Source organism: Ranitomeya imitator, chromosome 3 (assembly GCF_032444005.1).
Source record: "Ranitomeya imitator isolate aRanImi1 chromosome 3, aRanImi1.pri, whole genome shotgun sequence".
NCBI lineage: Eukaryota > Metazoa > Chordata > Amphibia > Anura > Dendrobatidae > Ranitomeya > Ranitomeya imitator.
In genome coordinates, this window is record NC_091284.1 from 520,732,771 (window position 1) to 520,744,999 (window position 12,229).

Sequence of the window (12,229 nt, forward strand, 5' to 3'; positions counted from 1 at the left end):
AAGGAGAATTTAGAAACCCCCCAAAAAAATTGATTTTTTCAGGGAGAATTTAGAAACCAAATAAAAAAATTTGTTTTTTTCCGGGAGAATTTAGAAACCAAATAAAAAAAAAAAAATAGGCTTTCTATGGCCCACTATTTGAGAGAGAGAGAGATGGCACACCCAGGAGTCAGGAGTGGCACACAAGCAGAAAGGCCAATATTAATCTCCCACTGTTTTTTTTTTTTCAGGGAGAATTTAGAAACCAAATAAAAAATATTGATTTTTTCAGGGAGAATTTAGAAACCAAATAAAAAAAATTGATTTTTTCAGGGAGAATTTAGAAGCCAAATAAAAAAAAATAGGCTTTCTATGGCCCACTATTTGAGAGAGAGAGATGGCACACCCAGGAGTCAGGAGTGGCACACAAGCAGAAAGGCCAATATTAATCTCCCACTGATTTTTTTTTATTTTTTCAGTGAGAATTTAGAAAACAAATAAAAAAAAAAAATAGGCTTTCTATGGCCCACTATTTGAGAGAGAGAGATGGCACACCCAGGAGTCAGGAGTGGCACACAAGCAGAAAGGCCAATATTAATCTCCCACTGATTTTTTTTTATTTTTTCAGGGAGAATTTAGAAACCAAATAATAGAAAAAAATAGGCTTTCTATGGCCCACTATTTGAGAGAGAGAGAGATGGCACACCCAGGAGTCAGGACTGGCACACAAGCTGAATGGCCAATATTAATCTCCCACTGATTTTTTTTTATTTTTCCAGGGAGAAAAGAGAAACCAAATAAAAAAAATAGGCTTTCTATGGCCCACTATTTGAGAGAGAGAGATGGCACACCCAGGAGTCAGGACTGGCACACAAGCTGAAAGGCCAATATTAATCTCCCACTGATTTTTTTTTTTCTTTCTTCAGGGAGAATTTAGAAACCAAAAAAAAAATTGATTTTTTCAGGGAGAATTTAGAAACCAAATTAAAAAAATGGATTTTTTCACGGAGAATTTAGAAACCAAATAAAAAAAAACAAAAAATAGGCTTTCTATGGCCCACTATTTGAGAGAGATAGCTGGCACACCCAGAAGTCAGGAGTGGCACACAAGCTGAAAGGCCAATATTAATCTCCCACTGATTTTTTTTTTATTTTTCCAGGGAGAATTTAGAAACCAAATAAAAAAAATAGGCTTTCTATGGCCCACTATTTGAGAGAGAGAGATGGCACACCCAGGAGTCAGGACTGGCACACAAGCAGAAAGGCCAATATTAATCTCCCACTGATTTTTTTAGATTTTTTCAGGGAGAATTTAGAAACCAAATTAAAAAAAAAATAGGCTTTCTATGGCTTACTATTTGAGAGAGAGAGAGATGGCACACCCAGGAGTCAGGAGTGGCACACAAGCAGAAAAACCAATATTAATCTCCCACTGATTTTTTTAGAATTTTTCAGGGAGAATTTAGAAACCAAATAAAAAAAAAATAGGCTTTCTATGGCCCACTATTTGAGAGAGAAAGAGATGGCACACCCAGGAGTCAGGACTGGCACACAAGCAGAAAGGCCAATATTAATCTCCCACTGATTTTTTTAGATTTTTTCAGGGAGAATTTAGAAACCAAATTAAAAAAAAAAATAGGCTTTCTATGGCCCACTATTTGAGAGAGAGAGATGGCACACCCAGGAGTCAGGACTGGCACACAAGCTGAAAGGCCAATATTAATCTCCCACTGATTTTTTTTTTATTTTTCCAGGGAGAATTTAGAAACCAAATTAAAAAAATAGGTTTTCTATGGCCCACTATTTGAGAGAGAGAGATGGCACACCCAGGAGTCAGAACTGGCACACAAGCTGAAAGGCCAATATTAATCTCCCACTGATTTTTTTTTTTTCAAGGAGAATTTAGAAACCCCCCAAAAAATTGATTTTTTCAGGGAGAATTTAGAAACCAAATAAAAAAATTGTTTTTTTCCGGGAGAATTTAGAAACCAAATAAAAAAAAAAAATAGGCTTTCTATGGCCCACTATTTGAGAGAGAGAGAGATGGCACACCCAGGAGTCAGGAGTGGCTCACAAGCAGAAAGGCCAAGATTAATCTCCCACTGATTATTTTTTATTTTTTCAGTGAGAATTTAGAAAACAAATAAAAAAACAAAAAATAGGCTTTCTATGGCCCACTATTTGAGAGAGAGAGCTGGCACACCCAGGAGTCAGGAGTGGCACACAAGCAGAAAGGCCAATATTAATCTCCCACTGTTTTTTTTTTTCAGGGAGAATTTAGAAACCAAATAAAAAATATTGATTTTTTCAGGGAGAATTTAGAAACCAAATAAAAAAAATTGATTTTTTCAGGGAGAATTTAGAAGCCAAATAAAAAAAAATAGGCTTTCTATGGCCCACTATTTGAGAGAGAGAGATGGCACACCCAGGAGTCAGGAGTGGCACACAAGCAGAAAGGCCAATATTAATCTCCCACTGATTTTTTTTTATTTTTTCAGTGAGAATTTAGAAAACAAATAAAAAAAAAATAGGCTTTCTATGGCCCACTATTTGAGAGAGAGAGATGGCACACCCAGGAGTCAGGAGTGGCACACAAGCAGAAAGGCCAATATTAATCTCCCACTGATTTTTTTTTATTTTTTCAGGGAGAATTTAGAAACCAAATAATAAAAAAAAATAGGCTTTCTATGGCCCACTATTTGAGAGAGAGAGAGATGGCACACCCAGGAGTCAGGACTGGCACACAAGCTGAATGGCCAATATTAATCTCCCACTGATTTTTTTTTATTTTTCCAGGGAGAAAAGAGAAACCAAATAAAAAAAAATAGGCTTTCTATGGCCCACTATTTGAGAGAGAGAGAGATGGCACACCCAGGAGTCAGGACTGGCACACAAGCTGAAAGGCCAATATTAATCTCCCACTGATTTTTTTTTTCTTTCTTCAGGGAGAATTTAGAAACCAAAAAAAAAAATTGATTTTTTCAGGGAGAATTTAGAAACCAAATTAAAAAAATGGATTTTTTCACGGAGAATTTAGAAACCAAATAAAAAAAAACAAAAAATAGGCTTTCTATGGCCCACTATTTGAGAGAGATAGCTGGCACACCCAGGAGTCAGGAGTGGCACACAAGCAGAAAGGCCAATATTAATCTCCCACTGTTTTTTTTTTTTTTTTTCAGGGAGAATTTAGAAACCAAATAAAAAATATAGATTTTTTTCAGGGAGAATTTAGAAACCAAATAAAAAAAATTGATTTTTTCAGGGAGAATTTAGAAACCAAATAAAAAAAAAATAGGCTTTCTATGGCCCACTATTTGAGAGAGAGATGGCACACCCAGGAGTCAGGAGTGGCACACAAGCAGAAAGGCCAATATTAATCTCCCACTGATTTTTTTTATTTTTTCAGTGAGAATTTAGAAAACAAATAAAAGAAAAATAGGCTTTCTATGGCCCACTGTTTGAGAGAGAGAGATGGCACACCCAGGAGTCAGGAGTGGCACACAAGCAGAAAGGCCAATATTAATCTCCCACTGATTTTTTTTTATTTTTTCAGGGAGAATTTAGAAACCAAATAATAATAAAAAAAATAGGCTTTCTAAGGCCCACTATTTGAGAGAGAGAGATGGCACACCCAGGAGTCAGGAGTGGCACACAAGCAGAAAGGCCAATATTAATCTCCCACTGATTTTTTTTTATTTTTTCAGGGAGAATTTAGAAACCAAATAATAATAAAAAAAATAGTCTTTCTATGGCCCACTATTTGGGAGAGAGAGATGGCACACCCAGGAGTCAGGACTGGCACACAAGCAGAAAGGCAAATATTAATCTCCCACGGTTTTTTGTTATTTTTTCAGGGAGAATTTAGAAACCAAATTTAAAAAAATAAATAAATAAATAGGCTTTCTATGGCCTACTATTTTAGAGAGATGGCACGCTCAGGACTGGCACACAAGCCCAAAGGCCAATATTAATCTCCCACTGTTTTTTTTTTTCAGGGAGAATTTATAAATCCCCCCCCCTAAAAAAAACAGAAAAATAAAAAGGCTTTCTATGGCCCACTATGTGAGAGAGATGGCACACACAGGGATGGCACTCTAGTAGAAATGCCAATCTTAATCTCCCACAACTTATTTTTTTAGGGAGAATTAAAAAAAAAAAAAAAGGGACTGTCCTACAATTACTATCTCCCTCCAGTAATCTCAGCCAGGTATGGCAGGCAGCAATAAAGAGTGGACTGATGCACAAATTAAATAAAAAGTGTGGACAAACAAAAAAGATAGCTGTGCAGAAAGGAAGGAACAACAGGATTTGTGCTTTGAAAAAAGCAGTTGGTTTGCACAGCGGCGTACACACAGCAATGCAGCTATCAGGGAGCCTTCTAGGGCAGCCCAATGAGCTACAGCGCTGAGGAAAAAAAAATGTAGCTTCCACTGTCCCTGCAAACAAAAGGTGGTGTTGGACAGTGGAAATCGCTACAGCACAAGCGGTTTGGTGGTTAATGGACCCTTCCTAACGCTATCCCTGCTTCTGACGAAGCAGCAGCAACCTCTACCTAGGCTCAGATCAGCAGCAGTAAGATGGCGGTCGGCGGGAACGCCTCTTTATAGCCCCTGTGATGCCGCAGACAGCAAGCCAATCACTGCAATGCCCTTCTCTAAGATGGTGGGGACCAGGACCTATGTCATCACGCTGCCCACACTCTGCGTCCACCTTCATTGGCTGAGAAATGGCGCTTTTAGCGTAATTGAAACGCGACTTTGGCGCGAAAGTCGCGTACCGCATGGCCGACCCCACACAGGGGTCGGGTCGGGTTTCATGAAACCCAACTTTGCCAAAAGTCGGCGACTTTTGAAAATGAACGATCCGTTTCACTCAACCCTAATTATTATCACTGTGCAGCCTACTGAAACAGACTAAAGGTACCGTCACATTAAGCGACGCTGCAGCGATATAGACAACGATGCCGATCGCTGCAGCGTCGCTGTGTGGTCGCTGGAGAGCTGTCACACAGACAGCTCTCCAGCGACCAACGATGCCGAGGTCCCCAGGTAACCATGGTAAACATCGGGTTACTAAGCGCAGGGTCGCGCTTAGTAACCCGATATTTACCCTGGTTACCTAAAAAAAAAAACACTACATACTTACATTCCGGTGTCTGTCGCGTCCCTCGCAGTCAGCTTCCCGCACTGACTGTGAGCGCCGGCTGGCCTTAAAGCAGAGCACAGCGGTGACGTCACCGCTGTGCTTTACGGCGGCGCTCACAATCAGTGCGGGAAGCTGACTGCGAGGGACGCGACAGACATCGGAATGTAAGTATGTAGTGTTTTTTTTTTAGGCAACCAGGGTAAATATCGGGTTACTATGCGCGGCCCTTCGCTTAGTAACCCGATGTTTACCCTGGTTACAAGTGAAGACATCACTGAATCGGCGTCACACACGCCGATTCAGCGATGTCAGCAGGTGATCCAGCGACGAAATAAAGTTCTGGCCTTCTAGCTCCGACCAGCGATCTCACAGCAGGATCCTGATCGCTGCTGCATGTCAAACACAACGATATCGCTATCCAGGACGCTGCAACGTCACGGATCACTATCGTTATCATTCTAAAGTCGCTCAGTGTGAAGGTACCTTAAGGGACCTTTTAAAATGCTTAAGAAGCCTTTGCAGGTGTTTTTTGTTAATTATTTTAATTAACTGAGATAATGGCTTTTCAGTTTTCATTGGATTTAAGCCATAATCATCAACATTAACAGAAATAAACACTTGAAATAGATCACTCTGTTTTTAATGACTCTATATAATATGAGTTTCACTTTTTTTTTATTGAAGAACTGAAATAAATTTACTTTATGATGATATTCTAATTTTGGGAGAAGAACTTGTATATAGTATAATGCACCCCCCATAGACAGACTCTATATTGTATAATGCACCCCCCATAGGCAGACTCTATAGTATAATGCACTCATAGTTTGCTCATAGGCAAACTTTATATAGTGTAATGCATTCCCTATAGGCAGACTCTATAGGATACTGCATTCCCGATAGGCAGACTCTACAGTATAATGCTCTCCTCCATAGGCAGACTCTATAGCATACTGCACTTCTCATAAGCAGACTCTATAGCATAATGCACCCCTCCCCATAGGCAGACTTTATAGTATAATGCACCCCATGAAAACAATAAATAATACCTATTTCCCACCTCTTTCCTCTGCTGCTTTAAGTGCCCGCACATCTCCGGACAGTGGGCGCCAAGTAGAGATATCATTGCGACACTGTCAGTTTCTGTGTCAGGGACGTCAGGAGGAATGACGGGATCGATTCTCCTTGCTCTGCCACAGGGTGTAACTGTATGGGCACATTGTGCACGCCGATACATTTACTGTAGCATAGCTACAGTGGGCCCACTCAGAGCAAAGGGCATGGGGTGACCCACCCCATCTGCACCCCGGTAGCTATGCTACTGTTTGGAGGCAATGGATGTTCACACACTAAATATGATTTAGAATTCTATTTTCTTCATTCAGTTAGCACTTTGTTAATTGATAAAAATAAACTAAACACTTCTATTTTTGAAAGCTTCCTTAACTTGCAGGATTTTTTCCACCCTGGCCGAGCACTTTTGACAAGTACTGTATATATACATATATATTGCTTTGTCAGCCTGTTGATGAAGTACATTTAGAACAGGTGACAGATCTGCAAATGTGTAATCACATTGAATTGACAGATAAGACATACTTTGTTAGTCAGATTACAGCATATTAACTGGTCTATTCTTGGAATTAATAATAAGAACATGAAATATATTTTTCAGTATTAGTATATCTGAAATTCATGAAAGCAATATCTGTTCTATCTAGTATGAAATATAAGATATGCATCAAACTTGTAAAATCTTAACTGTTTGAAAGCAACTAAAATTGAAAGTTTCTCTAAATTTGACATTCACACTTTATCAATGAAATATGTGTTAGGTATAGAAATATGTATAAAACAGGTGTAATGCTGAAAGCACCTGAACTGAAGTTAAGAGCATATGAAGGCATAAAAGATATGCAATTAAAGTCATGCATTATGAGGCGTAATGTTCTACATTTTCAGTGTACATACTTTAGTAATTCTTTCTTCCTTGTTGAAATGAAAATAGTTCCAGATAATTTGCAATCAGCAGTTTTGTGTTTCCTATGATAAAATTGTAATTATCGGATGTGTTCTACATTACTTGCTATTACAGACTTGTAAAAATTTATTTTATTATTTTTTTAACACCATAGGGCTCTTAAAAATATTCTATGGTAAAAAAAAATCTGCTAACAGAAAAGAAAGATTATTTAAACATATTCTTAACCCCTTAGTGACCGAGCCAATTTTGACCTTAATGACCAAGCCAATTTTTACCATTCTGTCAATTTATGAGGTTATAACTCTGGAACGCTTCAACAGATCCCACCGATTCTGAGAATGTTGCATTTCATGTTAGTGGTAACATTTCTTCGATATGACTTGTGTTTATTTATGAAAAAAAACAGAAATTTTGCAAACATTTTCAAAAATGTTTGCAATTTTCAAACTTTAAATTTTTGTGCCTTTAAATCAAAGTCATATTGCACAAACTAATTAATAAATAACATTTACCACATGTCAATTTTGTATCAGCCCAATTTTGTAAACATAATTTTTTTTGCTAGGACATTATAAGAGTTAAAAGTTGACCAGCGATTTATCATTTTTCCAACAAAATTTTCAAAACTATTTTTTAGGCACCACCTCACATTTGAAGTGAGTTTGGGGGTCAATATGACACAAAATAACTAAACGTGACACCATTCTAATCACTGCACCCTGTCAAGGTGCTCAAAAACACATTAAAGAAGTTCATTAACCCTTCAGGTACTTCACAAGAACTAAAGCAATGTCAAAAGAAAAAATTAACATTTCACTTTTTTCACAAAAAAATTAATTCAGATGCAAACTTTTTTATTTTCACAAGGGTATGAGGAGAAAAGGACAACAAAATTTGTTGTGCAATTTCTCCTGAGTATGGTGAGACCCTGTATTTGGGGGAAAGCTACTATGAAGGCTCATGGCAGGGCTCAGAAGGGAGGGACCACCATTTGACTTTTTGAACTCAAAATTGGCTGGATTCAAAGGTGGGATGTATCTAGACAGTGGAAACTCCCCAATTCTAACCCCAACCCTAACCCCAACACACCCCTAACCCTAATTTCAACCCTAATTCCAACACTAATAACAACCATAACCCTAACCCCACCCTAACCCCAATACCACAACCGTAACCTCACCATAACCCCAACACAACTCTAACCTCAACCCTAACCCTAGCCCCAACCCTAACGCTAGCTCTAACCTTAACCCTTACCCAACCCTAAGCCAAACTCTAATCTCAACCCTAACCCTAGCACCAACCCTAACTGCAAAGAATGGAAAAAAATACATTTTTTTTTTCATTTTATTATTTTTACCTAATTAAGGGGATGACAAAGGGAGTGTTTGATTTACAATTTTTTTTATTTTGATCACTGTGATAGGGTCTATCACAGTGATCAAAATGAACCAATAGGAAAAATCTCCTATTGCTGCTGGGTACCGGCTGGCAGATCTCAGCGGGCACACTGTGCATGCACATGCCATTTTCTTCCAGGAAGAAGACATGAAGGGCCGGGGGAACGAGCCAGAAGGTCTGGAGATGGTGGAGGTACCAGGGGATTCAGGGGACCTCATTTCTCTCTCCTCTGGTATGCTAGATCATATCAGAGGAAAGAAAAATGAATGTGAAATCAGACATTTTTTGCAGTCGCCTTCATTCGGTAAAGACTGGGGACAGTAAAAAGCGACCCGAATCATGTTCTCCAGAGTCTCACTTACCCCTGGTAGCCAAGGCCCTGGAGATTTTCCGACGCTGGGGGGCGCTATACCCTTATTTATCAGAGCCGTTAAAAAGCGGCCGTTAAAAGGCATATTGGTAGTTGTTAAAGGGTTAAATGTATTATTTAGTGCTATTATGGTAGTTGCTAAAATCTGAAAGAATCCAAATAACTATGGGAATAAGCTGGGAGGTTCTCCGATAACAAAATCTATTTTCATGTACGAAATAGAGGAATTCTGAATTAATAGAGTATAGTTTCCCATTCAAGTATCCTGTTTAACAACTTAGCGCAAAATGACAATAATGCTGGGTGTTAGGGGTCGAGTTCCCGCTTCTGCACAGGGGGAATCTCGGGCCGCTTCTGCTGCGGTCTCCCATTCCTCTCCTGCCGCAGGTAAACCTGCTCAGCAGAGACGACGGTCCTTGCGTCTGGCTCAGTCTCACTCGGTGCTTAGGCTTGCTGTTGCTTCTCCAGCTTTTGCCATTAAAGCCAGTGCTGGGCAGCAGCGAGCGGGCTTCTCTGGGACCAAGTCCTTATTTGCACACACTGAGCATGCCCAGGGCAAGATCTCTCATTGGAGATCGAGGGTCACATGCTCAGGCACTGCAGCACATCCCATTGGTCCTCCTGGCAGGTCCTGAAAGGGCAAAACTTCTGTAGCTACTTCCTGTGCTGCAACTATATAAACTGCACATGACCGCACGGCCATGCGCTAGTGTACATTTGTATACGTGTGTTTGTTGTGAGTGCAAGTCGTTCATTAAATACCCCTACCCTATTGTATGACTGTTCGCGTATGGAGTATGGCTGCTATCTAGCGCCCGACTAACCACTCAACGTGTCACACACGTATCAGCGTCTATTGCTGTGTCCGCCAGTGCGGCGCCACGCGCCAGTAGTGCGCTTCCTGACCCACGTCTGGGTGCTTAGTGGTGTTTGCCAGCACGGCACAGTTCGCACTTCGGTGCTCTAATTATTTATAGTTACCTAACACACCCAGTTGCGGTGTGGTGTCAGCAAGTGGTCTAATCGGACTTCAATCCTGAGTCTTGGGGTTGTGTCCGCTGACTCCTTGCTTGCACTCTTTAGTGCAGTATTGCGGACCTGTGGCTTTACCGGGTTTGCTTCCACCGCCATATTACGCTGCCATTTACTAGCAGCAGGTTTTCACCTGCACGGTGGACCCCGGACTGCGAACGCATCTATTACATCTTTCTTGGTGCGTTCCGCCAGTCCTAACACTGGGTTCATCTATATCTAACGCAGCGGCTGAAGCTGAGCTCTGATTACTGCTGTTAACCATTTAAATGGACTGGATGTGGTGATCACAATTTAATCTATATACTGCAATGCCGTAATATTGCAGTGTATATAGTATTAGCAATCAAATTATCACAAGTTCAAGTCCTAAAAGTAGACTAAAAAAGGGAAAAAAATTTAAAAAATGTTTTTAAGATATTAAATATATATAATAATTTGAATCCACCCATTCCATTTAAAAATAAAGAAATAAAAAAAACATATTTAATATAGCATCGTCCGTAAATGTTCGGTTTATCAAAACATAAATTAATTAATCCATTTAGTAAATGCAGAAAAAAGAAGAAAAAAAGCATCAAACTTGTGGGAGTTTTTTGGTCATACCTCCCTAAAAAAAATGCAATAAAATGTTAAAAAACTGGTGAAGTAAGGCTAAAATCCAATGGCCAGAGGAGAACAGGGAACATCAAGCAGTAGTGAACGTATAGCAATAGGAGTTGTTAGAAAGATTCCGGAGATGAGTGGGAGAAGTCTGGGTAAGGCCGTTTTCTGGAGCAGGAGACTGTAACTAGACAAACAGCTAGACACAATACTAAACAAATGAGTAAGAGATACATGTAGCTTTAAGTAGGCCCAAACAGGAAACAAGATGTCTTCCACATTCCACAGATTAAGAATCTGCCAACTTATTAGAAGGCAATTGGAGAGCACAACAGCAGCCTCCATTGGTAGGGAGTGGAAATCCAACACATTTATCAACACTAGCAGCCACTAATGGTCAATATGCAGAAGGACAACAGGAATGCAGACATAAAGAAACAATCACAACATCATGTGTACCCTAAATTGGCAATAAACATGTTTGCTTGCCAAGCAAAAAAACATGTCCTAATGCAGTTATAAAAGACAACCCACTCCTTATAATGGCCATTGTGCAATATTTATCTCTGTTATGGCACTATATAAAAACTGAACATGTACAGACAGATTTCTCCACAAATTATAGTCTGTGGTCTCAGCAAGAGAGGAACTTTAAGATAGGTTAAGGGATCCTTCTTTGAAAGTAAGGATTGCCTAAAATCAGCATTTCTATCGGAAAGAGAAAGAGCTACACCTTAGTGCCAACCCTTAGTAAGTGTCCCTGTCACAGACACATACAGCTCTTGCAAAAACTTAGAGACCACTGCACAGTTTTATAAAAATCAGCTTCTCTACAAGTCTGACAGCTATTCCTTTCCAGGGTCAGTTGAATTCCAACCAGAGTACACCTCATTCTACTTAATGTGCTTCTGATTAAGTGATCACCTGAACCAAATCTTATTTAACAAAGGAAAATATAGAAAACACTGCTGTGGTGTTCACAATCCTCTTGAAATAGGACAAGCTGGATGGCAAAACAAGTGCTAGCAATATCCCAACAGTAATATGAATGAAAAAATAACTTTTATCCATGCCAAAGGAGTTGAAAAGAAAAGTCTTGAGCGAGGAAAAGAAGGCCTCAATTCTGGCTTTACTAGCAGAGGGACACAATGAGCATCATGTTGCCTCCATCCCTAAAATTTTGAAGATGGTAGTCCATTACAACAATGTCAAGCAGCAGACATTGGGGACAACAAAGCTACAGACCAGCAGAGGGCAAAAACAACTCTCCACTGACTGAGATGACCGTCATCTTATTCGAATGTTACTCAGCAACTGCAGGATGACATCAAGTGACCTACAAAAGAAATGGCAAATGGCAGCTGGGGTGAAGTGTACGGCAAGAACAGTTCATAACAAGCTCCTAAAGGCAGGACTCAAGTTATGTAAAGCTAGAAAAAAGCCTTTCATCAATGAGAAGCAAAGGAGAGCCAGGCTGAAGTTTCCCAAAGACCATAAGGATTGGACCACAGAGGACTGGAGTAAGGTAATCTTCTCTGATGAGTAATAATATTCAGCTTTGCCCAACACCTAGTCATCTAGTGGTTAGACAGAGACCTGGAGAGGCATACAAGCCACAGTGTCTTGCACCCACTTTGAAATTTGGTGGAGGATCGGTGATGATCTGGGGATGCTTCAGCTAGGCTGGAATTGGGCAGGTTAATCTTTGCAAAGGA